The following is a 27,598-nucleotide window of genomic DNA, read 5'->3' on the forward strand; positions in this document are numbered from 1 at the left end:
CAATGATATCATTATAAGTAGTCCAAAGTAGAAAATAAACCTTTATAGGAAATTCAAAGGTCAATCTTAAAGGTATAATTTAATCAAAATATTTAAAAATATTGGACGAAAATTCAAAATTAAGAGAGAAGTTAAATAATTTTTTTTTAAATGTATAGGTAATATGTGATAAAATAATTATTAAAAATATAGGATACAGACGTTAAACATATAAGACAGTAAAGAAGTTAAAAATATAGGATAATAAAGAGATTTAAAAAATATAGGATGAAAATAAAGAAATTTAAAAATATAGGATGAAAATAAAGAAATTTAAAAACATAGGATAAAAGTGAAGAAATTTAAAAATATAGGATGAAAATAAAGAAATTTGAAAATATAGCATGAATATAAAAAATTAAACACTTTTGGATAAAAATAAAGAAATTTAAAACTATCTTATGATAATAAAGAAGTTTAAACAATAATAGATAAAAATAAATAAATTAAAAAATATAGGATCAAAATAAAAAAAAGTAAAAACTGTTGGATAAAAATAAAGAAATTTAAAAATATATTATAAAATAAAGTTTAAAACATATAAAATGAAAATAAAAATAAAAATAAAATAAATATAATAATAAAATCTATAGGGAAGTAATCTAATATGAAGCCAAGTATGTTAAACATGATATAAAATATTCCAATGTATCATTAATAGAGGATTCGAAAATTCCAATGTATGGTTAATAGAGGATTCGAAAATTCCAATGTATGGTTAATAGAGGATTCGAAAATTCCAATGTATGGTTAATAGAGGATTCGAAAATTCCAATGTATGGTTAATAGAGGATTCGAAAATTCCAATGTATGGTTAATAGAGGATTCGAAAATTCCAATGTATGGTTAATAGAGGATTCGAAAATTCCAATGTATGGTTAATAGAGGATTCGAAAATTCCAATGTATGGTTAATAGAGGATTCGAAAATTCCAATGTATGGTTAATAGAGGATTCGAAAATTCCAATGTATGGTTAATAGAGGATTCGAAAATTCCAATGTATGGTTAATAGAGGATTCGAAAATTCCAATGTATGGTTAATAGAGGATTCGAAAATTCCAATGTATGGTTAATAGAGGATTCGAAAATTCCAATGTATGGTTAATAGAGGATTCGAAAATTCCAATGTATGGTTAATAGAGGATTCGAAAATTCCAATGTATGGTTAATAGAGGATTCGAAAATTCCAATGTATGGTTAATAGAGGATTCGAAAATTCCAATGTATGGTTAATAGAGGATTCGAAAATTCCAATGTATGGTTAATAGAGGATTCGAAAATTCCAATGTATGGTTAATAGAGGATTCGAAAATTCCAATGTATGGTTAATAGAGGATTCGAAAATTCCAATGTATGGTTAATAGAGGATTCGAAAATTCCAATGTATGGTTAATAGAGGATTCGAAAATTCCAATGTATGGTTAATAGAGGATTCGAAAATTCCAATGTATGGTTAATAGAGGATTCGAAAATTCCAATGTATGGTTAATAGAGGATTCGAAAATTCCAATGTATGGTTAATAGAGGATTCGAAAATTCCAATGTATGGTTAATAGAGGATTCGAAAATTCCAATGTATGGTTAATAGAGGATTCGAAAATTCCAATGTTATAGGTTACGGGATGAGAAACTGTTAATGACAGAATTAATATCGGACGATATTTTTCTCAAATTATAGTAAGAACATTGCAGGAAAAACTACAATTTTTATCTTAATTATTAATTCATTTCATAAAAGGTTAATTAATTAATAAATGCGATAATTAAATGGCGTGATACACTGAGGTAGGGGCTCTCCCAATTCTGATGGACAGATAAGACTAGTGCTCTCCGTAATTAAAAAGTGAACCGGAAGTGCGTGTGAAAGATCTTCGACCCCAACTGCGACTTCTAGCGGTCAATTTTTTTATTCGCTTATCAAGGGCATTATAGTTTTCGCCGTGTAGACGTATTCATTTTTCCCTCCGAGTCATTTTAAGATAGGGCTTTATCAATTGAAATTAGGCTTTCATTTTCAAACAACATTTTACAGCGCGTCGATTTAAAAGTACTTTAGATTTGAATTTTATCTTCATAGTTCGACTTAGCAACTAGATCTATCAGTCTGAAGGCCGCTGATGTTTGATGTTGATTTGTGCCGTGTGATTTCACGAGTGTTGATAAACGTTTTTAAATATCAAATTTTACGTGTCAGCCCTAACTGAGACTCTATTTATTTAACAAATGTTGCAATTCCTTTTAAATATTCGTGACCGAAAGCTATCGGTACGCCATCTTTTGGTTGCCGTTGAAAACTAGATAGGTTACATAGGTATCGTATTAATAGACGCTATATTAGCTTAGACTAAATGCATCGAAATGCAATGGTTCCCGTACGTTTTCACATTGTCCAGTATTCCTTGCAAAGTTTTGAACCTATGTAAACATGTGTCGGTTTTTAACCTATATTTTATATTCAAAATAAGTTAAAACTAAATAACTAATTTCCCAGACTCCCGTTCTTAAAATTTCCTAACTTTCTACCGTTTGTTTTGGAACAACTATTAAATTCCCAGGTAATTCCTTTCCAGTTCTTAAAATTTCCTGAATTTTCCCTGCCTATGCAGGCCCTATTTCTTTAAGCCTTGGCAACCCGGTTTTTGGAACGTCTTAAAAGTATCACACCGACTTTTTTTCAACATTTTCACCCAAATACTTTAGTTATTTCGAGTATCACCCAAGAATTTAGAACTTATTAAGATTATAAGTGTTTTGAACTTTCTTTTAGAGCATCATTCCGAGAATTCAGAACATTTTAGAGCATCATTCCGAGAATTTAGAACATTTTAGAGCATCATTCCGAGAATTTAGAACATTTTAGAGCATCATTCCGAGAATTTAGAATATTTTAAAGTATCATTCCGAGAATTTAGTACATTTTAGAGCATCATTCCGATAATTTAGAACATTTTAGAGCATCATTCCGAGAATTTAGAATATTTTAAAGTATCATTCCGAGAATTTAGAACATTTTAGAGTATCATTCCGATAATTTAGAACATTTTAGAGCATCATTCCGAGAATTTAGAACATTTTAGAGCATGATTCCAAGAGGTAAGAACCAATTTAAAGTATCATTCCGAGAGCTATGAACCTATTTAGAGTATCATTCTCAGAGCTTAGAGCCTATTTAGAGTACCACCAAAGAGTTCAGAACTTATTTAGAGTATCACCGTGATATTTTCTTCAACATGAGAGCTTGAGCAAATATTTAAATAAAATACGAGGGGCTAACCACTCTTAGAAAGTCTGTACACCGGATTAGCACTGCCAAAGGCAGGGACTTAAAAGATTACGCGTAATCCCATTAGTACAGTCAAAGGTACGGCTCTGTACACCGATTACGCGGAATGATCAGCCCCTCGATAAAATATTTCAAAATATTTCATAAATATATTGGCACACATATTTAAAAATTATAATAAAAAATAAACTCATTTGAATAATACGGTTCGAAGCTGAAATAATGGCCTCGAAATGTGTAAAAATTATTTATACCTTGAGGCATTTTTACCTTGGCAAACGCCAATAGTAATTAAAATTATCTATAAATGTAAAATTATGGGTTCCTGGTAGTTCACGTTCATTTCCTTCTACCATTATGACAATCGAAATGTAGGGTAGGGAATATTTTAAAGAAAACTTACATGATATGCCCTTTGAGAAACTATGACTATTAAATTAAAATTAACGCAATTTTCTTCCGATCTACAGTACGGCATCCCGCAAAGACAATTAAAGGTTCAGTTTCCATCCGGTATTACTGGAAAAGGGCGTGAACTAGTTTTGTCAGAAACCAACGGTTCAAATAATCGCTTAAAGCGAGTCTCAGCGCTATTTAAAACCAAATTGACAAAAAGCTACTCGTCTGCCATCTGTTGGTGGCAACGCGAACTAAAATACGGAATATTCTAAATAATAAAGTAGACCGAAAACCGTCGAAGATGGTATGAGAGAGGTTAAGCCACCCCTTGGAATCGTGAACGGGGAAACTTGTAGAAGCGAAGACGTTGGTTTATTCCGTACAAACTAATCTTCTACAAGTCCCCCCGTTCACGTTTTATAGAGGGTGCCTTAACTTGTCTGTAATTTTAAATTTTCAATATCGGTCCTGAACTATGCTATTCTAAGTGAACTTTAACCCATATTATAATTCCTGTGTAAACATATGCCCACCACTGTCCACGTGATACGATTTCCCCCTCTTTCCCATAGATTAAGACTTTTCCCCCGAAATGGCGGCTATAGCCATAGCTACGGAGTTGTACTGCTCTATTGTAGTGCCTTGAGTAGCACTGACGACCCGCAGAAATAAAACATCTTCGGATTTTATTATTCTAAGCTACAGAGAGATGTGACGTCAACAAGTTAGCTTCATCCGTACACATTTTATATATACTCTGCTCGAACATATCCCAAACTATAAACTACAAAATATATAGCCTTTGCAAAACACATTCATTGAAGTGATTATGAACTTTTTTGCTTAAGGTGGATCAACAACCACAGCCAGTGGCGTAGCCAGAAATTAGTCAAGGGGGGTCGAAGTATGTGAATGTTAAGAGGGGGGTCAAGAAGGGGTGGAAATTTAGTACAGTCAAAGGTAGACCTAAGGGGGGTTTGGACACGGAAACCCCCCCTTGTCTACGCCACTGACCACAGTACCCCACATGTTGATAGAGCGTGAAAATAGTTGTCAATTTTAATTGTTTTTAATTAAAATATTTATTACGTAAATAAAGTGGTTTTTATTTTTTTAATTACATAAGTAACCGTTCATTACTATTTGTATAGTTGATATTAGATGAACTATATAAAATGTAAACCCGGGGTAACCCTTGGATACCCGCGGTCGGGTTTCGAATTTAGCGGGTTTATCCAGTCGAGTTCGAGTAGGGTATTTTTATTGGCCGGTAGCTCGGGTCTTCTCTAATGGGTGGGCATTGGTCACTGTTTGGGACGCGTGTTCTTACCACCCCAATTCTCTGGGCGCCATCTCAACGCGGCGAAGATATTCTTAATTCGCCTTAGTTGAGTCGGCCGCCTATAGATGGCGCGAAGAGCGTTTGAACCCTTTAATGGGATTCCAGCCACTGATGAAACGGACTTTTTTTCTCCAATACGACAGTACTCTCTTTAAATCGATACAGCGGGGTCGTTTTGAAATTCCGTAACAACCGTGTATCTCCCAAAGCGATACATCAGCGCCATCTCTCGCGGAGGGGAGCGAATGATACCGGGGAATTTCGAAGTTTGTCATCTCCGCGAATCCTTTCCCGCGATCCCCGAGGTATTCCGCAAATTTCGCGAACCTTTTCCACTCCAGTCCCAAAAGCCAATCTTCGCGTCACCATCCCTACCGCACCGCCTTTTTATTTTCCCGTCTCTTTTAAGGAATCGTCTCGCCGTCTAATAGCTGTATAGAAATCCGCCTCTGTAAAAAGAGAGTACCGGATAAAAGGGCCATTTGGAACGGAATAAGTAAAGAGCGCCTCCTCTCGACCTTTTGAGAAACTACTTTCCCGGTTCAGGATGTTCACTAATAGCGATTAGCGTGTAATTTAGTTTAATAAGTTACACAGATTAAGTTTTGCCTGACGTCACTAAAGTGTGCGTCAACCACTCAAGTGTGCGTCAACATTCCAAAAGCAGTGTCACCTACTATCAGAAAAGATAAATTCTTAACCCCTGTTTCGACACAATTTAAATGCTATCTATTTTATCAATAGTGGTATTTTCATTCTATCAATAGCCGTATTTTAATTCTATCAATAGCCGTATTTTAATTCTATCAATAGCCGTATTTTAATTCTATCAATAGCCGTATTATAATTCTATCAATAGCCGTATTTTCATTCTATCGATAGTTGTATTTTTATTCTTGCAATAGCCGTATTTTCAATCTATATCAGTAAAGTTTAATTCTATAATTTTTTGTAGTTTCATTCTATAAATATATGTAGTTTCATTCTATAAATATATGTAGTTTCATTCTATAAATATATGTAGTTTTCATTCTATAATTATATGTAGTTTCATTCTATAAATATATGTAGTTTCATTCTATAAATATATGTAGTTTCATTCTATAAATATATGTAGTTTCATTCTATAAATATATGTAGTTTTCATTCTATAATTATATGTAGTTTCATTCTATAATTATATGTAATTCCATTCTATAATTATGTGTAGTTTAATTCTATAAATATCCGTATTTTCATTATAGCTAAGTGTAAATAAATACATTCTTGGCAAATCAAAGAAAACCGAATTAAAAGTAACAACTGTACAGAGTCCCAGTAGTTGGGCAACTTTCTTCGCGTTATGACGTCACTCTGTAAATTGCTCTCAGAAAAGAGACACTTATGGAAGGTTATTATAGACTTATGGTATGAACGACGTTTTCCCCTTCTTCCCTTTTTTCATTCGGAGAGAAGAAAGCTTATCGGCGCCCCCCCCCCCCCCCAAGAGAAAAGGGCGGGGTGGGGGGTGCAGTCTGCGTAGGGACTTGTTGTCGGGGAGGGGATGAAGTCGCCGCTAGGCGGGGCTGCTGGGCGAGTAATGATCCGTCCATTATACCTGTATGCGGTGTAGAACAAAATAGTCGTTGCTTTTAAATCACGGCGCCCCCTCGCGTCTCTTTTCCCGAGAATTCCTCGCGCTGCAAGATTGAACGTGCTCTCCGGATTCTCTCTCTGCTGCAGGATCCATCCAAGGACTCCGAGAGGCTCGGAATTGGAAAATAAGTCCGTCGTGGGTTCCGGAAGTTGAAGATTCGCGTAGACAACGGGGTATTTTTTATTTAAAGCGATCATGGTAGCCTTTTAGGTAACGGTACCGCGACGACTGCGTGAAAAAATGGGATCCGGGTTCGAACCCAATTAATTGCAAACGACGTAACTTGATCAAAAATTGCTAATTTTTAACCGGACAAACGGTATTTTAATTTTGAGGTTGTAGTCTTTTAAAATATTTCTTACTTAAAGTTTCGTTTAATAAATTTCACATTCTTTGATATCGTTCACAATTATGAATCTGTATTTGCGCCGCTGCGTAGCTTAGGTTCGCCGGGCTGCTTAGACTAAACTAGCGCCGCGGCGTCTATTAAGTTAGCGCTGCTGCGTAAATTAAGTTAGTCCTTCCACTACGTAGATTAAGTTAGTCCTCCCGCTACTTAGATTAAGTTAGTCCTTCCACTGCGTAGATTAAGTTAGCGCTGCTGCGTAAATTAAGTTAGTCCTTTCACTGCGTAGATTAAGTTAGTCCTTCCACTACGTAGATTAAGTTAGTCCTCCCGCTACTTAGATTAAGTTAGTCCTTTCACTGCGTAGATTAAGTTAGCGCTGCTGCGTAAATTAAGTTAGTCCTTCCACTACGTAGATTAAGTTAGTCCTCCCGCTACTTAGATTAAGTTAGTCCTTTCACTGCGTAGATTAAGTTAGCGCTGCTGCGTAAATTAAGTTAGTCCTTCCACTACGTAGATTAAGTTAGTCCTCCCGCTACTTAGATTAAGTTAGTCCTTCCACTGCGTAGATTAAGTTAGCGCTGCTGCGTAAATTAAGTTAGTCCTTTCACTGCGTAGATTAAGTTAGTCCTTTCACTGCGTAGATTAAGTTAGCGCTGGTGCGTAAATTAAGTTAGTCCTTTCACTACGTAGATTAAGTTAGTCCTCCCGCTACTTAGATTAAGTTAGTCCTCCCGCTACTTAGATTAAGTTAGTCCTTTCACTGCGTAGATTAAGTTAGTCCTCCTGCTACTTAGATTAAGTTAGTCCTTTCACTGCGTAGATTAAGTTAGCGCTGCTGCGTAAATTAAGTTAGTCCTTCCACTACGTAGATTAAGTTAGTCCTCCCGCTACTTAGATTAAGTTAGTCCTTTCACTGCGTAGATTAAGTTAGCCTGCTGCGTAAATTAAGTTAGTCCTTCCACTACGTAGATTAAGTTAGTCCTCCCGCTACTTAGATTAAGTTAGTCCTCCCGCTACTTAGATTAAGTTAGTCCTTTCACTGCGTAGATTAAGTTAGTCCTCCCGCTACTTAGATTAAGTTAGTCCTTTCACTGCGTAGATTAAGTTAGCGCTGCTGCGTAAATTAAGTTAGTCCTTCCACTACGTAGATTAAGTTAGTCCTCCCGCTACTTAGATTAAGTTAGTCCTTTCACTGCGTAGATTAAGTTAGCGCTGCTGCGTAAATTAAGTTAGTCCTTCCACTACGTAGATTAAGTTAGTCCTCCCGCTACTTAGATTAAGTTAGTCCTTTCACTGCGTAGATTAAGTTAGCGCTGGTGCGTAAATTAAGTTAGTCCTTTCACTGCGTCGATTAAGTTAGCGCTGGTGCGTAAATTAAGTTAGTCCTTCCACTGCGTAGATTAAGTTAGCGCCGTGGCGTAGATTAATTAAGTGCCACGTTGTAAGAAATATACAAATTCGCAACCCTTCAGGAAGTTCAGGTAGCACCTACCAATAATTTAAGGGATCACAAAAAAGCACAGTTTAAATGGGGGAATCGTGTAAAATTTTAGTTCATTTCGGTGAAACATGGTGTCGCTGCAGCAGGGTTGGAAAAAAGCCGGATTTTATTGAAAAAGCGTAGACTTTCACTTATGTCACTCCCTTTCTAAATAGGAAATTGTCTGCTGTTATTGTTGTAATTTTGAAACTAAACAAAGTAAGCAAAATGACTATATTAAATAATTAAATTATTTTGATTTCCTCCTAGTTTTTGTTTATGACGCGCCGACCGGGTCACCGAAGCGAGGCAGCGAACTTTTGAACTTTAAACCTGCCCTGTCCCCCTCAATTAGAGGAGAATTTGAACTCCCCCCAATTTGTTTGAATATGAAGAGTTTTCTCCATAGACATAATAAAGAAATAGACACCTTACGCGGAGTTTGATTTGCCAAAAATATACGGGAGCGATAACTAGCAGACAACCGGTATTTGTTCCGTATTCCTGTGGTACCACGTTTAAGCGACGCCTGTCGATTAGGCGAGAAAATACAAAATCATCACGTGATACGTCACACATGTTCGTGTTTGTAATCTTTTAGGTACTCTGACGTGATTCGCGAATATTTTGGCTGTGAGAATTTAAAATAAGGTAAATTTTTATTATAATTTTTAAATAAGTCAATTAATTCTTTCAAAACCCAAATAAAAAGCAGCAGATGATCTTATAATTAAAAACAAAAAATTCTATTTGTGAAATGATATTTTGTCAAAGGCTTAAGTAACTATCCGGTTTGTTGTGGAACTTGTGGTTAATCTGGTTATGGCTTGTTATGGGAATATTCTGAGATTCTAAATTGTAAACAAAAGTAAATGGAATTTTGATGAAAAGGATGATTCTACCTTGGATTAAGAATGATTCTACTAAAGGTATGTAGCTATTGTTCTTGAAATAAAATTAGCTTTGACAATTTAAGTCTGATGGCTTGACCCTTCATTTCTAGATTTTTGTCCTTCTCTAATTTGTGGAGTCTGAGCTTGCAATATAAATTAATAACTTTCTTAATGATGATGTTCGATTCCAACTTCAGGATCAAACATGTTCATGGTGATCTGGTAAGATGTCCATGCCAACAATATTTCATAATACAGCATTTCTTTATAGAGAGAGGAATATCTCTTCATAACAACTAAACAAAATTGGCTAAAAACCAAGGAGATCTTACTCAAATTATAATAACATAATTAAACCTACACGAAATGATCCTTGGTCAAAATTTAAAGGTGAGAAGTTAGCATCACCGGTTTTTTTCTATTTCACTTTCAACTGGATGTAATTTCTTTAAATTAAATAAAACAATTATTTTGACTATTTTTACTTGTTTTAATTCTATGGAAACCAAACCAGAGTTGGAATGGCTTTTGGTGTGACCCACCTTTTGCCATTTACAATTTGTATATCCTGTTCTAAAAAGTGATCATTACAAATTAAATCATGATTTCAATGTGTCGCGATTTACAGCAATTGTCCATTGAGAAAGTATTGTAGGTTTCGTTATAAAAAGATTTTAAATAAGAAAGAATATTCATCGAAATAATATGATAATTTAATCCTACTTATGGAATGAAACCTTTTCCGGTATTGTTTTACTTGTTATTGCAATGCGTAAAAACACTAAAATTAACCTTTTTTTACCAAATAAAAACCAGATTTTTAGTAGAAAACACTTTCTATAAATTTTTAATAAAAAAAATCACCAAAACGAATTATGAAACATGTTAGCTAACATAAAAGTACTACCCGTTTATCAAATTCACCCCTAAAGGTTTTGCGTCTGATTTTAAACCGGATAAATATTCCTAAGCGTTAGGTACTACATGGCCTAGGCTAAGCGCTCACTACTCCTCGTAACGTCTCTGTCATGGCTTCCACGAGCCTTTGCTTCGTAACCGAGACAATTCCTTGTGGAAGGCAGGACGGATACGAAACAGAGAGCCAGTGGGCGCCTAGTCCAAAGCGCCACTTAAGTTTAGTGGCGCTTTATAAGTAGGAATAAACTATCATATTATTTCAATGAATATTCATTCTTATTTAAAAATCTTTTTATAACTATAGGCAGGATCGAACATCATCATTCAGAAAATTATTAATTTATATTGCAAGCTCAGACTCCACAAATTAGCGAAGGACAAAAATCTAGAAATGAAGGGTCAAGCCATCAGACTTAAATTGTCAAAGCTAATTTTTTTTCAAGGACAATAGCTACATACCTTTAGTAGAATCATCCTTTTCATCGAAATTCCATTTACTTTTGTTTACAATTTCGAATCTCAGAATATTCCCATAACAAGCCATAACCACAAGTTCCACAACAAACCGGATAGTTACTTAAGCCTTTGACAAAATATCATTTATTTTTTGTTTTTAATTATAAGATCATCTGCTGCTTTTTATTTGGGTTTTGAAAGAATTAATTGACTTATTTAAAAATTATAAAAAAATTTACCTTATTTTAAATTCTCACAGCCAAAATATTCGCGAATCACGTCAGAGTACCTAAAAGATTACAAACACGAACATGTGTGACGTGTCACGTGATGATTTTGTATTTTCTCGCCTAATCGACAGGCGTCGCTTAAACGTGGTACCACAGGAATACGGAACAAATACCGGTTGTCTGCTCGTTATCGCTCCCGTATTTAACCACCGTAGAATCTTGGGTCTATTTCTTTATTATGTCTATGGTTTTCTCTTATACCAATTTGGGAAAATGACTCTCACTCGATAAAATAGGATAATTTCAAAATTCTAAAGAGAGAATCAAATTGGTATAAGAGAAAATTCTTAGAAGGCATATTTATTCGAAAAAAGGGTACTTTAAATTTAGATAGAGGCTGTTCAGAAATAACTAACTGGGGTCTACTTAATATTTAAAATTATATTTTTATTGTAGTATTTATTCCATTTGGTATCTGTTTTGTTTCACGTTCTTCCTTATTTTTTGACACACATGCGCCTCACGCGACGTGCTTTAAAATCTCGTGTTTTTTTAAATTTATAATAATAGGCTTAAAGAAGTGGATTGATAAAGGGCCACGGCTCGAAACGTCTCCAAAGAATAAATTTATACCGTGTGATCTTCTCCAGTTTCATTGTTTTTTTAATATACTGTACCATGGTTATTAATAAGTTCAATATCTATAAATAAAAGCTATTAATTTAGTAAAATATTGTAAAATTTTACATTTTTTAAAAAAGCCCAAAAATATCTGGATTTTTTCAAGTGGCTATATCCGGTTTTAACCAGTTGGGTATGGCTGATACCACGTCAACCCCGCGCTGCAGTTGATTTTTTCCTAAAATCAGCGCGACCCGTCGAGACCACAGCAACTCTTTCCCAAAAAGAAACCTTTTCTCCGAAAGTGGGCGACTCGAAAAAAGGGGGTCCTTGGAGTAGGTCAGCCTTCGGGAAACGGCGAGTGAATTACGCCTAGGCGCCCCTGGTCGAGAGGAAATTGGCTTTCTTTCAAATCACCCGACGAGTGCCGGGAAGGGCGCTCGCGGGGGAAGACGACTGTAAATTTTCCCTCTAAAATATATACGGACAGAGAGACGATTTTTCCCCAGCCGTAAAGGGGAATCTGTATGTGCCTTTATGAGTCAGCCCGAACCGCCCGCGCCACCCTCCCCTAGGGCGGCGAGAATCTCTTTTTACGAGCCGTACTAAAAAAGCGAGTAAAAACCAAATAAAAACCCACATCCCCTTCGCGAAGGAAACCATTTTCAGTCCGGCGCTATGTTGGTGACGCCGGATCTATACTCTGATAAAGGGAGACAAATTTCATAATTTTTCCGAAGGAGAGTGTTCTAAGAATGTGGTGCCTTATATCTTTTGGGGCTGGAGTGGTAAACTTTTAGTTTTCGGTTAAAAGCCCTAAATATTTAAGGATTTCATTAGTATTAAATGAAAGTGAAGTAAATTAGTATTAAATGCAAAGGAAGTAAATTAGTATTAAATGAAAGGGAAGCAGATTAATGTTAAATGGAAATGAAAAATTAGATTAATGTTATATAAAATGAAGAATTAAATTAATGTTAAATGGAAATGAAAAATTAAATTAATGTTATATAAAATGAAGAATTAAATTAATGTTAAATTAAAATGAAGAATTAAATTAATGTTAAATTAAAATGAAGAATTAAATTAATTTCTAATTAAAATGAAGAATTAAATCAATGTTTAATAAAATTAAGAATTTAATTAATTTTTAATAAAATTAAGAATTAAATTGATGTTTAATAAAATTAAGAATTAAATTAATGTTTAATAAAATTAATGTTAAATTAAAATGAAGAATTAAAGTAATGTTAAATTAAAATGAAGAATTAAAGTAATGTTAAATTAAAATTAAGAATTAAATTAAAGTAATGTTAAATTAAATTAAGAATTAAATTAAAATGAATTGAATAAAATTAAAATGAATTGAATTAAATTAAAATGAATTGAATAAAATTAAGAATTAAATTAAAATGAATTGAATAAAATTAAGAATTAAATTAAAATGAATTGAATAAAATTAAGAATTAAATTAAAATGAATTGAATAAAATTAAGAATTAAATTAAAATGAATTGAATAAAATTAAGAATTAAATTAAAATGAATTGAATAAAATTAAGAATTAAATAAAAATGAAATGAATAAAAATAAATATTTAAGTAATTTAATTAAAGTTGTAATATTATTACTGCTCTTTTCTTGTTAAATGTTGCACTGATGTGGATGACGACTTAAGCACCGAACTATATACTGCCTTCGGCAACTTGTTTTCAAGAAGACGAAAAAAGAGAAAATATCCCTTTCTTTACCGCGTAAGATTATGGTAGTATGTTGTGGTTCCGTCGGGGGTCCCACCCCACCTTTACTTTTAATACTCCCCCTTTTCAGATGCGAGAATAAAAACCTTCAATCTGTCGGGGGGGGGGGGGGGAACTAAACCTCCATTTGAATTTCGGGAGGGGGGGGGGGCTTAGTTAATAGTCAGTTCTCGTAGCGCGGTTCCGTCTTCAAAAAAAACCCCTTCTTTTACCTTCTTAGTATTAATAAAGCTATTCTGTTTTTCCATGTTGGAAGAGGGAGGGGGACGTCTAGAGTGCGAGGAGTGATTTGAAAAAGGCATTTCTGTTCAATCGAAATTATAAAAGCTTTTAAACCCCTATTACTTAGATATCCCCCCCCCCACACAATTGGTGTGTTTTAATTTGGGGAGTAAGTGCACGATATTAATGGGAAGAGAAACGGTGCATTTTTTCTTGCCAATGAGAAAATGCGTAGCTCATTTTTCTAGTCCAAACCGACTAACATTTCCCCGATGTCAAAATCTAAACTGATCAATATTTCCCCGATGTCAAAATCAAAACCGACCAATATTACCCCGATGTCAAAATCTAAACCGACCATTATTTCTCCGATGTCAAAATCCAAATCGATAACTTTTGCCCCGATGTCAAAATCCAAACCGACTAATATTTCCCCGATGTCAAAATCTAAACTGATCAATATTTCCCCGATGTCAAAATCTAAACCGACCATTATTTCTCCGATGTCAAAATCCAAACCGTCTAATATTTCCCCGATGTCAAAATCTAAACTGATCAATATTTCCCCGATGTCAAAATCTAAACCGACCATTATTTCTCCGATGTCAAAATCCAAACCGACTAATATTTCCCCGATGTCAAAATCTAAACTGATCAATATTTCCCCGATGTCAAAATCTAAACCGACCATTATTTCTCCGATGTCAAAATCCAAACCGACTAATATTTCCCCGATGTCAAAATCTAAACTGATCAATATTTCCCCGATGTCAAAATCTAAACCGACCATTATTTCTCCGATGTCAAAATCCAAACCGACTAATATTTCCCCGATGTCAAAATCTAAACTGATCAATATTTCCCCGATGTCAAAATCTAAACCGACCATTATTTCTCCGATGTCAAAATCCAAATCGATAACTTTTGCCCCGATGTCAAAATCCAAACCGACTAATATTTTTCCGATGTCAAAATCTAAACTGATCAATATTTCCCCGATGTCAAAATCTAAACCGACCATTATTTCTCCGATGTCAAAATCCAAATCGATAACTTTTGCCCCGATGTCAAAATCCAAACCGACTAATATTTCCCCGACGTCCAAATCCAAAGCGACCGATATTTTCCCCGATGTTAAAATCCAAAACGATCATTTTACCACAAATGTAAAAATCCAAACCGACCATTTTACCCTATATCACTATATTCGCCCAAAATAAAAATCGAAGCCGAACATTATTTCCATTGTGAAAAGTCAAACTAACCATTTTCAAAAGCGTGCGAACATCGAACCGACAATTTACACGCCAAAAATTCGAACTATTTTCAAAAACATTACCTTTCAGAAATAACGTTTAGCGTCGACAAGAAACTTAAACAATCATTTTGGAATTTGTCGAAAGTCAAACGTTTATTCCGAAGACTACTCCGCGTCGATTACCTTTTTGGTCGGTTTGATAAAACTACCTTTAAAGGCTTTCTTCGTATCAAAATGATTTTCTACATTACTACGAAACTATTAAGTCTGTTAGAGAAAAACAACGCCTCCGAATAGCCCAAAAAAGCAACCCTTCGCAATTTGTGTTGCAAAAATAATCTCCCAAAATATAAGAAAAAAAAAGCCTATAAGATGAAGAAGAAACGACCGTGTGTGTGTGGGGGGGGGGGGGGTAAAATTCTTCTAAGAATGCATCGCGCGCGCGCTGATGACGATCATGATCCCGGAATTGGAGCGCTCCCTGGCGGCTGTTATTCTAAGCGAATGGAACCCTAAACGTGAACAGCCCCTGGCGAAATTGGAAATTAAATGTTTCTAGAAACAACCGTGGTGCCGTAATATAATTGGCTGGTTGCAGGTCCCCCTCGCGTGTTACGTACACTGGTATTGGATTCTTTCAAAGAATGCTTTTTAAGAAACAAAGTTTATTGGCGCGATCTTGAATGGTAGCTACAAAATTTAAAATTAAGTTAAATTCGTCAAAGAAGTCTTTAAAAAGGCACAACGTTAATTTATAATTACGTTATGTAAGTCAATAATTATGTTCCAGAAGTCAAAAATTATGTTCCAAAAGTCAATAATTATGTTCCAGAAGTCAATAATTATGTTCCAAAAGTCAATAATTATGTTCCAAAATTCGATAATTATGTTCCAGAATTCGATAATTATGTTCCAAAAGTCAATAATTATGTTCTAGATTCTCTAGAAGTCAATAATTATGTTCTAGATTCTCTAGAAGTCAATAATTATGTTCCAAAAGTCAATAATTATGTTCCAAAAGTCAATAATTATGTTCCAAAAGTCAATAATTATGTTCTAGATTCTCTAGAAATCAATAATTATGTTCCAAAAGTCAATAATTATGTTCTGGATTCTCTAGAAGTCAATAATTATGTTCTAGATTATCTAGAAGTCAATAATTATGTTCCAAAAGTCAATAATTATGTTCCAAAAGTCAATAATCATGTTCTATAAGTCAATAATTAAGTTCTAGAAGTCAATAATTATGTTCCAGAAGTCAATAATTATGTTCCGTGAGTCTATAATTATGTTCCATGAGTCTATAGTTATGTTCCAAAAGTTAATAATTTTCTTCTATATGTGTATAATTATGATCATTAGGACATCGGGAAACATAGTAATCCATTTTCGTTTGGTTTCCTTACACTCTTGTGGAATAAATTAGGTGATCAACTTCATCCAAATTTCTATAACGCCGTTGTACTTTGGGCTCCGTTACAGCACAGTACCTCGGTAAATCTAGTTTATTTCCAAATATCCTTCCAATAGATTCACTTTCACTGCCCCTACGACGATGACAAATATTTTGACATTTGAATTGCTGATCTGGAAACCCTCAAAATATCTACCTCTGAAAAGTTTTCAGAAAAATTAACATTTCTAGTTGAAACTGATCAACTATTCAACAAATAGTGACGAATCAGTGAAAATACCAGAAATGACATCGAAAACATGTAATCAGGTGTACAAGATATTTCACTAAAGGAAATCCATGAACAGAAAAATGGTAAGAAGTCAATAAAATGAATCGGGAAAAGCTAGAGCTCAGAAACATTGTGGGATACCCTTGGAAATCACAGATATTATTTAATAAATCAATGGATATCACAGAATAATTCTGATAAACCCGGACAAACCATTGGAAATCTCAAAAACACTGTGATAAGATATTGGAAATCTCAGAAACACTGTGATAAGATATTGGAAATCTCAGCACTGTGAGAAATTAGTGAAAATCTCAGAAACGCTGTGATTAATCATTGGAAATCTCAGAAACACTGTGATAAGTTATTGGAAATCTCAGAAACACTGTGAGAAATTAGTGAAAATCTCAGAAACATTATTAGAAATAACTGGAAATCTCAGAAACATTGTCAGAAATTACAGAAAATCTCAGAAACATTGTCAGAAATTACAGAAAATCTCAGAAGCATTGTGAGGCATTACTGGTAATCTCAGAAACGTTGTCAGAAATTACTGGAAATCTCAGAAATATTATGAGAAATTACTGGAAATCTCAGAAACTTTGTCAGAAATTACTGAAAATCTAAAAAAAGTAAGAGAAATTACTGGAAATTTCCGAGATATTGTGATAAATTACTGTAAATCTCAGAAACATTGTCAGAAATTACTGTAAATCTCAGAAACATTGCCAGAAATTACTGAAAATCTCAGAAAAGTATGAGAAATTTCTGGAAATCTCAGAAACACTGTGAGAAACCGTTGGAAATTCCTTACGTTTTGTAATAAATCATTGTAAAACCCAGAACAATTGTGAGAAATCAATGGCAAGCTCAGAAAAATTGTCAGAACTCATTGAAAATCTCTGAAATGAGATCTAATCGGTGTCATAAAATGTTTTGTGACCTCGAAAGTCGTATTATTTTAACACTTGTATAGAATGTTGCGAAATCGAACTGACTAAATATTCGCTCAGTAGAATTTGGAGAGGCTCGTTATTTTCGATTTGTTGGCGTCGATAATCCGCTTTTAATCTGTCTCGAAAAACAAGGGGCGTTGCTAAGTACGGCGAAAGCCTAGAGGTTCCCGCGAAGAGCTTAAACTCTCAATTAAATGGAGTGTCGGCCACTTTTCGAAGAGTTTCCGATATCCGATAATGTCGCTCGTTTTTCGTGATATTGAGGGCCGTTTATCTAATCTGTTCGCCCTAAAAGTGGATGTTTTTATCAGCAATTATTGCCACAATGTATTTTCGGTCCTATAATTTGTTAGAGCCTGTGTTTGAATCGGATTTATTTATCCTCAAAAATGAGACCCGATTATTTATAGCCAGCATTTTATCAATTTTTAAAACAAAATAGAAACACACGATTTATTTGATTTCAAATAATTTTAAACATTTGAAGCTTCTTTTTGTAGGCAAATTGATTAATAATTTACTTGCAGCGGTAATGTAAATTATAATTTAACTTAATCTGAAATAAATTTATTTGCTTCTTGTAATTTAGTTTAATGGTTGGAAGTATAAATGAATGATTAATTTTAAAAATTCATTTGATTTAAATGAATGATTTCTTTTACAAATTCATTTGATTTAAATGAATGATTTCTTTTACAAATTCATTTGATTTAAATGAATTATTTCTTTTAAAAATTAATTTGATTTAAATGAATTATTTATTTTAAAAACTAATTTGATTTAAATGTATGATTTATTTTAAAAATTAATTTGATTTAAATGTATGATTTATTTTAAAAATTAATTTGATTTAAATGTATGATTTATTTTAAAAATTCATTTGATTTAAATGGATTATTTATTTTAAAAATTCATTTGATTTAAATGAAGGATTTATTTTAAAAATTCATTTGATTTAAATGAAGGATTTATTTTAAAAACACATTTGATTTAAATGAAGGATTTATTTTAAAAACACATTTGATTTAAATGAATGATTAATTTTAAAAAAATTAATTTGATTTAAATGTATGATTTATTTTAAAAATTCATTTGATTTAAATGAATCATTTATTTTAAAAATTCATTGGATTTAAATGAATGATTTATTTTAAAAATTCATTTGATTTAAATGAATGATTTATTTTAAAAATTCATTTGATTTAAATGTATGATTTATTTTAAAAATTCATTTGATTTAAATGAATGATTTATTTTAAAAATTAATTTGATTTAAATGAATGATCTATTTTAATTTCCCCGTAAGGGTTGTACTTCCTTTAACAACGCAATATTTGTTTTCATATTGAGAGTTTCATCAGGTTATCACACTTTCAATTTCATAATTTTCATATTCGCATTAGCTTACATTCTATTAAGTAAAATCACGAAATCGAGAACCTCAATTTCCAGGTCAAACTTTTGCTTTAGCACGGGGGTCAGAGGTCGGACAGATGCCAGAAGATACGATCATTAAGTCCCTTTAAGCGTTTGGTTATTCTCCAGGCATCCGAACCCTTTTGTTGGTGGCAGCTAACCCAAATTACGAAGGCATTCTTTTGGCAAATAAATTATAGGCTTGATATACCGTAAGTCAAATGTAGCGTTCTTAGAAGCCCCCGCACCCTTACCCGATAGCGCTCTCAAGGCGGGGGAACACCTTCTTCTTTCAGGTTTTTAGTGTCGGGTAACGTGGAATTCCTGGCGTAATAAGTGCGCATTCTGAAGAACAATGGAATCTGCCGTTCAAAGGCCGATTTTTCAAATACATGTATACCGTAGACTTCGATGCTACTTTACGTTCGATATACCCGTCTACAATCGGACTTTTTTTGAGTACTTTAGACTGCTCGCTTCCACAATATTTCGAGTCGCTCTCAGTACAGGCATTAGCGCATTTTTGAGGCTATACCCCTACCTCCTATCTTCTGCCTAGCCTGACTGTCAATTCAATCAGACTCACGTTTTTCGAATGTTTTCCACGAGTCTATTTTGCTGCTTTAAATATTTACTTTTTGGTAAAACAAATCTCGTTTCTTTAAGTTTTTCAGATAATAATTAAAAATTATTTATGTAGATATATAAATTAAAAGTCTACCTAAGTAGAAACGTCTATTTCAGTGGATATTAAAAGTCTATTTCAGTGGATATTAAAAGTATTTCAGTGGATATTAAAAGTTTATTTCAGTGGATATTAAAAGTCTATTTCAGTGGATATTAAAAGTCTATTTCAGTGGATATTAAAAGTATTTCAGTGGATATTGAAAGTCTATTTCAGTGGATATTAAAAGTCTATTTCAGTGGATATTAAAAGTATTTCAGTGGATATTGAAAGTCTATTTCAGTGGATATTAAAAGTATTTCACTGGATATTAAAAGTCTATTTCAGTGGATATTAAAAGTATTTCAGTGGATATTAAAAGTCTATTTCAGTGGATATTAAAAGTCTATTTCAGTGGATATTAAAAGTCTATTTCAGTGGATATTAAAAGTCTATTTCAGTGGATATTAAAAGTCTATTTCAGTGGATATTAAAAGTATTTCAGTGGATATTGAAAGTCTATTTCAGTGGATATTAAAAGTATTTCAGTGGATATTGAAAGTCTATTTCAGTGGATATTAAAAGTCTATTTCAGTGGATATTAAAAGTATTTCAGTGGATATTGAAAGTCTATTTCAGTGGATATTAAATGTATTTCAGTGGATATTAAAAGTCTATTTCAGTGGATATTAAAAGTCTATTTCAGTGGATATTAAAAGTCTATTTCAGTGGATATTAAAAGTATTTCAGTGGATATTGAAAGTCTATTTCAGTGGATATTAAAAGTCTATTTCAGTGGATATTAAAAGTATTTCAGTGGATATTGAAAGTCTATTTCAGTGGATATTAAAAGTCTATTTCAGTGGATATTAAAAGTATTTCAGTGGATATTGAAAGTCTATTTCAGTGGATATTAAAAGTCTATTTCAGTGGATATTAAAAGTATTTCAGTGGATATTAAAAGTCTATTTCAGTGGATATTAAAAGTATTTCAGTGGATATTGAAAGTCTATTTCAGTGGATATTAAAAGTATTTCAGTGGATATTGAAAGTCTATTTCAGTGGATATTAAAAGTATTTCAGTGGATATTGAAAGTCTATTTCAGTGGATATTAAAAGTATTTCAGTGGATATTGAAAGTCTATTTCAGTGGATATTAAAAGTCTATTTCAGTGGGTATTAAAAGTATTTCAGTGGATATTGAAAGTCTATTTCAGTGGATATTAAATGTATTTCAGTGGATATTAAAAGTCTATTTCAGTGGATATTAAAAGTCTATTTCAGTGGATATTAAAAGTATTTCAGTGGATATTGAAAGTCTATTTCAGTGGATATTAAAAGTCTATTTCTGTGGATATTAAAAGTATTTCAGTGGATATTGAAAGTCTATTTCAGTGGATATTAAATGTATTTCAGTGGATATTAAAAGTCTATTTCAGTGGATATAAAAAGTCTATTTCAGTGGATATTAAAAGTCGATTTCAGTGGATATTAAAAGTCTATTTCAGTGGATATTAAAAGTCTATTTCAGTGGATATTAAAAGTATTTCAGTGGATATTGAAAGTCTATTTCAGTGGATATTAAAAGTCTATTTCAGTGGATATTAAAAGTATTTCAGTGGATATTGAAAGTCTATTTCAGTGGATATTAAAAGTATTTCAGTGGATATTAAAAGTCTATTTCAGTGGATATTAAAAGTCTATTTCAGTGGATATTAAAAGTCTATTTCAATGGATATTAAAAGTCTATTTCAGTGGATATTAAAAGTCTATTTCAGTGGATATTAAAAGTCTATTTCAATGGATATTAAAAGTCTATTTCAGTGGATATTAAAAGTCTATTTCAATGGATATTAAAAGTATTTCAGTGGATATTAAAAGTCTATTTCAGTGGATATTAAAAGTCTATTTCAGTGGATATTAAAAGTCGATTTCAGTGGATATTAAAAGTCTATTTCAATGGATATTAAAAGTATTTCAGTGAATATTAAAAGTCTATTTCAGTTGGAATCAAGTCTTTTTATGTAGAAATATAAATAAAAAATTAATATAACTTAATAGTTTTTAAGTAAAAACGTCTGTTTAGTTAAATAATTAAAAATCAAAGGAGCATATTTTCGAATTTGTGTTACAGATATAAATATTTTGCTTTTTATAAAAAAAATGTTGTCGAATATTATTTTTAATGTCAAGGTAACAATTGAAAATATATCTAGTAAATGAAACTGTGTATACATTATCCTAAGCCAATTGTCGGTAAAATAGTATGATCGGTTAATATTGGTTTACATGAATATCTTAAACTCATTATTCGAAATCCATAACATTGGTTTAACAGTTTATATTTATTCAAAACACCAATTATCGGTAAAATAGAATTATCGATTATTAAAAAATTTATTGCTGTATCTTAAATCTGTTATCGGTTTAACAGCTTATACATATCCTAAACTAATTATCGATTAAATAGTATTATCGGTTAATAAGTATAGTAACTTAATCTAATATTGTTATTAACCCATAATATTGGATAGCATAGATTAATTTATCTGACCGGTGTCAGGTGGAAATATTTTCTCAAACCGGTTATCAGTATCATGGTATTATCATAATTTATCGGTACCAATATGATATTGTTTAATATTTGTCTTAAACTGTAAATCTGATTTGATATTGGTTCATATTTATCCTAAAGCTAAAATCGGTAAAACCAATGTATGCTATCGGTCTATAACTAATTATCAGTAAATCTGATATGATATTGGATTATATTTATCCTAAAGCTAAAAATCGGTAAAACCAATGTATGCTATCGGTTTATTACTAATTATCAGTAAATCTGATATGATATTGGTTTATATTTATCCTAAAGCTAAAATCGGTAAAACCAATGTATGCTATCGGTTTATAACTAATTATCAGTAAATCTGATATGATATTGGATTATTTTTAGCCTAAAGCTAAAATCGGTAAAACCATTGTATGCTATCGGTTTATAACTAATTATCAGTAAATCTGTTATGATATTGGTTTATATTTATCCTAAAGCTAAAATCGGTAAAACCAATATGATATCGGTTTAATTTTATCCCAAACTGGTTATCGGTTAACCGACATGATATCGGGTGATTACCGGTAAAAACCGATATGATATCGGTTATTTCGTGACGCGTCTGCCAAAAATCCTTGTACGGCAACTATACAAAGCAAATTAGCAAGTAAAATATTTCCCCGGCTGATCCTGGGTATCTGACGACGTCGATAATTAATCGGTAGCTGTCAGTCCGCGAATGGGGGCTTCCAACCGTGACACCCCCTTTTTTATCACCCGCCAAATTTAATTTATTCGGACCAGAGTGAGCGAGTGAGAGAAAGAAGGTAAAAAAGCGCAAAAGAACCAGCGTATAATTTCGGGTCTTCGAAGTGATTAAATGCGCCCTCACGATTTTCGCCTCTTTCCTTGTCCGACTACGAAACAATCCGTTTCTTTTACATCCACAAATGACGCGAAACTTCTGAAAGCGGCACTAATTAGCACGAGAAAAAACCGAAGTAGGACAACCATTCCGCATTTATCTCAAAATTCCATTTTTTTTTTGTAAGGTACTTTTTACATATTAATATCGAGAGTAATATAATATATTTGAAAATGTTAAAATATTTTTATTCGTTGAGGAAATTGAATTAGTGGCTGCGAATTAAATTGGGTTCAAGTACCTTTACTGTCCCTAAAATGTGTTGAGAAATATTTAATCAAATTTCACACCTGTAGGAAATTTAGTTTTATAATTTTAGTTTGGTTAAGGGAAATTTAGATAGATAGTCCAATTATTGCAATTTTAGGTATATAGTTCAATTATTGCAATTTTAGGTATATAGTTCAATTATTGCAATTTTAGGTATATAGTTCAATTATTGCAATTTTAGGTATATAGTTCAATTATTGCAATTTTAGGTATATAGTTCAATTATTGCAATTTTAGGTATATAGTTCAATTATTGCAATTTTAGGTATATAGTTCAATTATTGCAATTTTAGGTATATAGTTCAATTATTGAAAATATAAGTAGTTATTTTATTTATAGAAAATATAAGTAGTTATTTTAATTATTGAAAATATAAGTAGTTATTTTAATTATTGAAAATATAAGTAGTTATTTTAATTATTGAAAATATAAGTAGTTATTTTAACTATTGAAAATATAAGTAGCTATTTTAATTATTGAAAATATAAGTAGTTATTTTTATTATTGAAAATATAAGTAGCTATTTTAATTATTGAAAATATAAGTAGTTATTTTTATTATTGAAAATATAAGTAGCTATTTTAATTATTGAAAATATAAGTAGTTATTTTTATTATTGAAAATATAAGTAGCTATTTTAATTATTGAAAATATAAGTAGTTATTTTTATTATTGAAAATATAAGTAGCTATTTTAATTATTGAAAATATAAGTAGTTATTTTTATTATTGAAATTTTAGGAAGTTAGTCCAATTATTGGAATTTTAGGTAGTTAGTTCAATTTTGACGATTATTGAGATTTTAGGCAGATATTTAAGTTATTTAAATTTTAGGTTTATAGTTGAATTATTAAAATTTTAGGTTTATAGTTCAATTTTGACGATTATTGAGATTTTAGGCAGATTTTTAAGTTATTTAAATTTTAGGTTTATAGTTCAATTATTAAAATTTTAGGTCGGTAGTCTAAACGAAAATTGAAATAAATAGTCTAATCGGTGTAATTTTAGTTGGCTAATCTAGGATATCTAGAAAAATAAGGCAAGCAGTCTCTTGTTAGGTAATTACTACAATTTATTGAAATCTTAGGCCGGCAAAACTGTTCACTTATATGATGACTATTATTATCTATAAAATAACTCCAATCCAGAAAGGATTTAGCGAGTCCATTCGTAAAATAAATGGCATAATCTTAGCCGCCAAATCCTTCCATCTAATGGTAATGGGTGACGTGGATTCTCTCGTTAGTGCGGATCAGGGGCAACCCGCGGCTGTTACGAGCGACAAGGATGTACCCTCTTCAGCGCACCATCTCCCAAACCATCGGCAAAGGTCAATTCCTGATGGAGAGAGTCAGAGAGCTCTTTCAACCTCCGCGCACGGTAGTTGTGTTTCTGAAGTTCGTAAATAAGAATTATACACTTTCGCTGAGACAAGAGTCTTTTCAGTTCCGTGGCGCTTTTGAGTTTTTGGGGGTCTAAGTACATCCTAGAACGGGGGGGGGGGAGAGGCCTCACTGGCCCACCAGAATAACCGCTCCGAGACGAGGGAAAATATTTTTTCCACGCGAGGAGGGTCACCCCTTGACCCCTCTTCCGAAAAGTCGTGACGCGCTTTTTCGAGCTCCCCCCTCCCTGCTTTTTGAGGCTGGATTATTTAAAAAGTGAATACCTGCTCGATTACGGGAAATATCTGGCGCTTTGTGCATGAAGCGCGTTCTTTTTTCTGGCATAATAATAGGCGCGGTTCGAGTCATTCCGCCATTACGAGCTACGAAATCTCCGGCAACGTAAGGGTTGATTGACCCCAGAGCAAAATGTTCGCGGTAATATAATTCAGATCTTATTCGAAATACGTGAACCATGCTATAAACGGGGGTATTGTTACGGGGAAAGAGGCATCGTTTGTTACGCACTGCCATCTAGGAGCAACAAACACAACACCCCACCCAAGGAGAACGCAACCCGTCAAAAGTCGTGGATTTTCTTGCGTACAGTTTTCATTGGTTAAGATTATCTCCCCCCCCCCCGCCCATAAAACGTTCAGCGTAAAGGCTCGTCCAATGAAATTTGTACACAACACTGCGTTAGCGTGTTTAAAGGCTAGCTGCGTTCTCCTTGTGTTTATTACTCCTAGCTGCCACTTAGGAGCAACAAACACAACACCCCACCCAAGGAGAACGCAACCCGTCAAAAGTCATGCATTTTCTTGCGTACAGTTTTCATTGGTTAAGACGCATTATCACCTGCTGCCGTCGGAAGGGGAAAATTCGGCGATTGTCTTCCCCCCCCCGCCCATAAAACGTTTTATAATAATTTCGAGTATGAATTGTTTTAACAATTTCGAGTATGAGTTGTTTTAATAATTTCGAGTATGAATGGTATTAATAATTTAGAGTATGAATGGTTTTAATAATTTCGAGTATGAATGGTTTTAATAATTTCGAGTATGAATTGTTTTAATAATTTCGAGTATGAATTGTTTTAATAATTTCGAGTATGAATTGTTTTAATAATTTTGAGTATGAATTGTTTTAATAATTTTGAGTATGAATTGTTTTAATAATTTCGAGTATGGATTGTTTTAATAATTTCGAGTATGAATGGTTTTAATAATTTCGAGTATGAATTGTTTTAATAATTTCGAGTATGAATGGTTTTAATAATTTCGAGTATGAATTGTTTTAATAATTTCGAGTATGGATGGTTTTAATAATTTCGAGTATGAATTGTTTTAATAATTTCGAGTATGAATTGTTTTAATAATTTCTAGTATGAACGGTTTTAATAATTTCGAGTATGAATTGTTTTTATAATTTCGAGTATGAATTGTTTTACCAATATTAAGTTACGAATTGTTTAACCAATTTCGAGTATGAATTGTTTTATTTCATTTATAATATTTTTACAAATATTCATGTCTGATAATTTTTACAAATGTTTTTGTCTGATAATTTTTACAAATGCTATTGTCTGATAATTTTTACAAATGCTATTGTCTGATAATTTTTACAAATGTTATTGTGTGATAATTTTTATAAATGTTATTGTCTGATAATATTTACAAATGCTATTGTCTGATAATTTTTACAAATGTTATTGTCTGATAATATTTACAAATTCTATTGTCTGATAATGTTCACAAATGTTATTGTCTGATAATATTTACAAAAGTTAGTCTGATAATTTTTACAAATAGTCATCGTCCTAAATGTTTTATAATTTCTGTAAATCTGCGAATTGTAACGGGCATTAAAATGTGATAAAATATGGTCGATATAATGTAATGTAGAAGTACGCGTAGCAAATTTTATTGATGTGTCGATATCGACACGTTTTGTCAACAACGAGGTGCATGTGCAGTGTCTGTCACATTATTTTAACGCTACGGGTACATGGAAAAAGCGCTTTCTGATCTATCTGCGTCTGTTGACTATTCAAATTATCATTGGACGGTTTTTTTAACGCACGTGCAAGCTGTGAAATGCGGCGTTTTAATACGGTTTTTCACATTCAACTTCCACGACTTACCATTTTACGGCCGAAATTTTGTCAATTTTAAACTTAATAATTGGCGCTTATCAGATTTAACGCATTTATTTCAACTCATATTTAAGTTAATTTTATTTTTATCAGAGGTTAATGAATTTAGGTGAACAACACATATTTTATTACAATTATTTTATCAGAAGTCAATGAATTAATTTCAGCTCGTATTTTAGCATATTTTATTTTCAGTAATTGTTTTACATAACTATTTTAAAATTTCATAACTTTCCCCAGACTATTTTTTGAGATTTTCTCATTTAGACAATTTTTAAATTTATATTTCAATTTTATCAGAAGTTAATGAATTTCTAGAATTCATATTTAATATTATAAAGTTTGAAATTAAACCGTTTAAAAGTGAAACGAACAAAATTATAATCAAATAATTTATCAAAGAAAATTTAAATAACCAGACTTTTTAAATTAATAAAATTCTATTAGCACGTTTAAGGAACTAAATAAAAATTACGAAATGTACCACAAAAATGTAGTAAAATTACCTTCATAAACATTTTCAAGGTAAATTTTAATTCCCTGACATTTTTCCAACTATTAAGTTAATTTCCCTTGTTTCGCTGGAATGTGCTCAACCTGTTTTAATTGAACGTATTTTATCCGAATTTTCGGATTATAAATAAGTGTTAAAAATTCACACTGAAACAAATAAACGTGTTCCAACCGCTGCAATATAGACCTAGTT

General features: G+C 32.4%; 1 protein-coding gene across 6 annotated transcripts in view; it reads right to left on the reverse strand.

Moving 5' to 3' along the window:
• The window catches only part of tgo (Aryl hydrocarbon receptor nuclear translocator homolog tgo), a 97,317-nt gene that overhangs the window by 50,082 nt on the left and 19,637 nt on the right, over positions 1–27,598 (reverse strand). For 2 of the 6 annotated variants that reach the window (XM_090162449.1, XM_090162448.1), the window contains exon 1: positions 3,727–3,874. The exons of the other annotated variants lie outside the window; for them this stretch is intronic. The gene's annotated coding sequence lies outside the window, so the exon portion shown is untranslated. Of the gene's footprint in view, positions 1–3,726; positions 3,875–27,598 lie in introns of those variants that run through there. 6 annotated transcript variants of the gene reach the window in all.

The sequence above is a fragment of the Leiobunum rupestre genome, chromosome 11, assembly GCF_980474605.1.
Source record: "Leiobunum rupestre chromosome 11, qqLeiRupe1.1.hap1, whole genome shotgun sequence".
NCBI classification, from domain to species: Eukaryota; Metazoa; Arthropoda; class Arachnida; order Opiliones; family Sclerosomatidae; genus Leiobunum; species Leiobunum rupestre.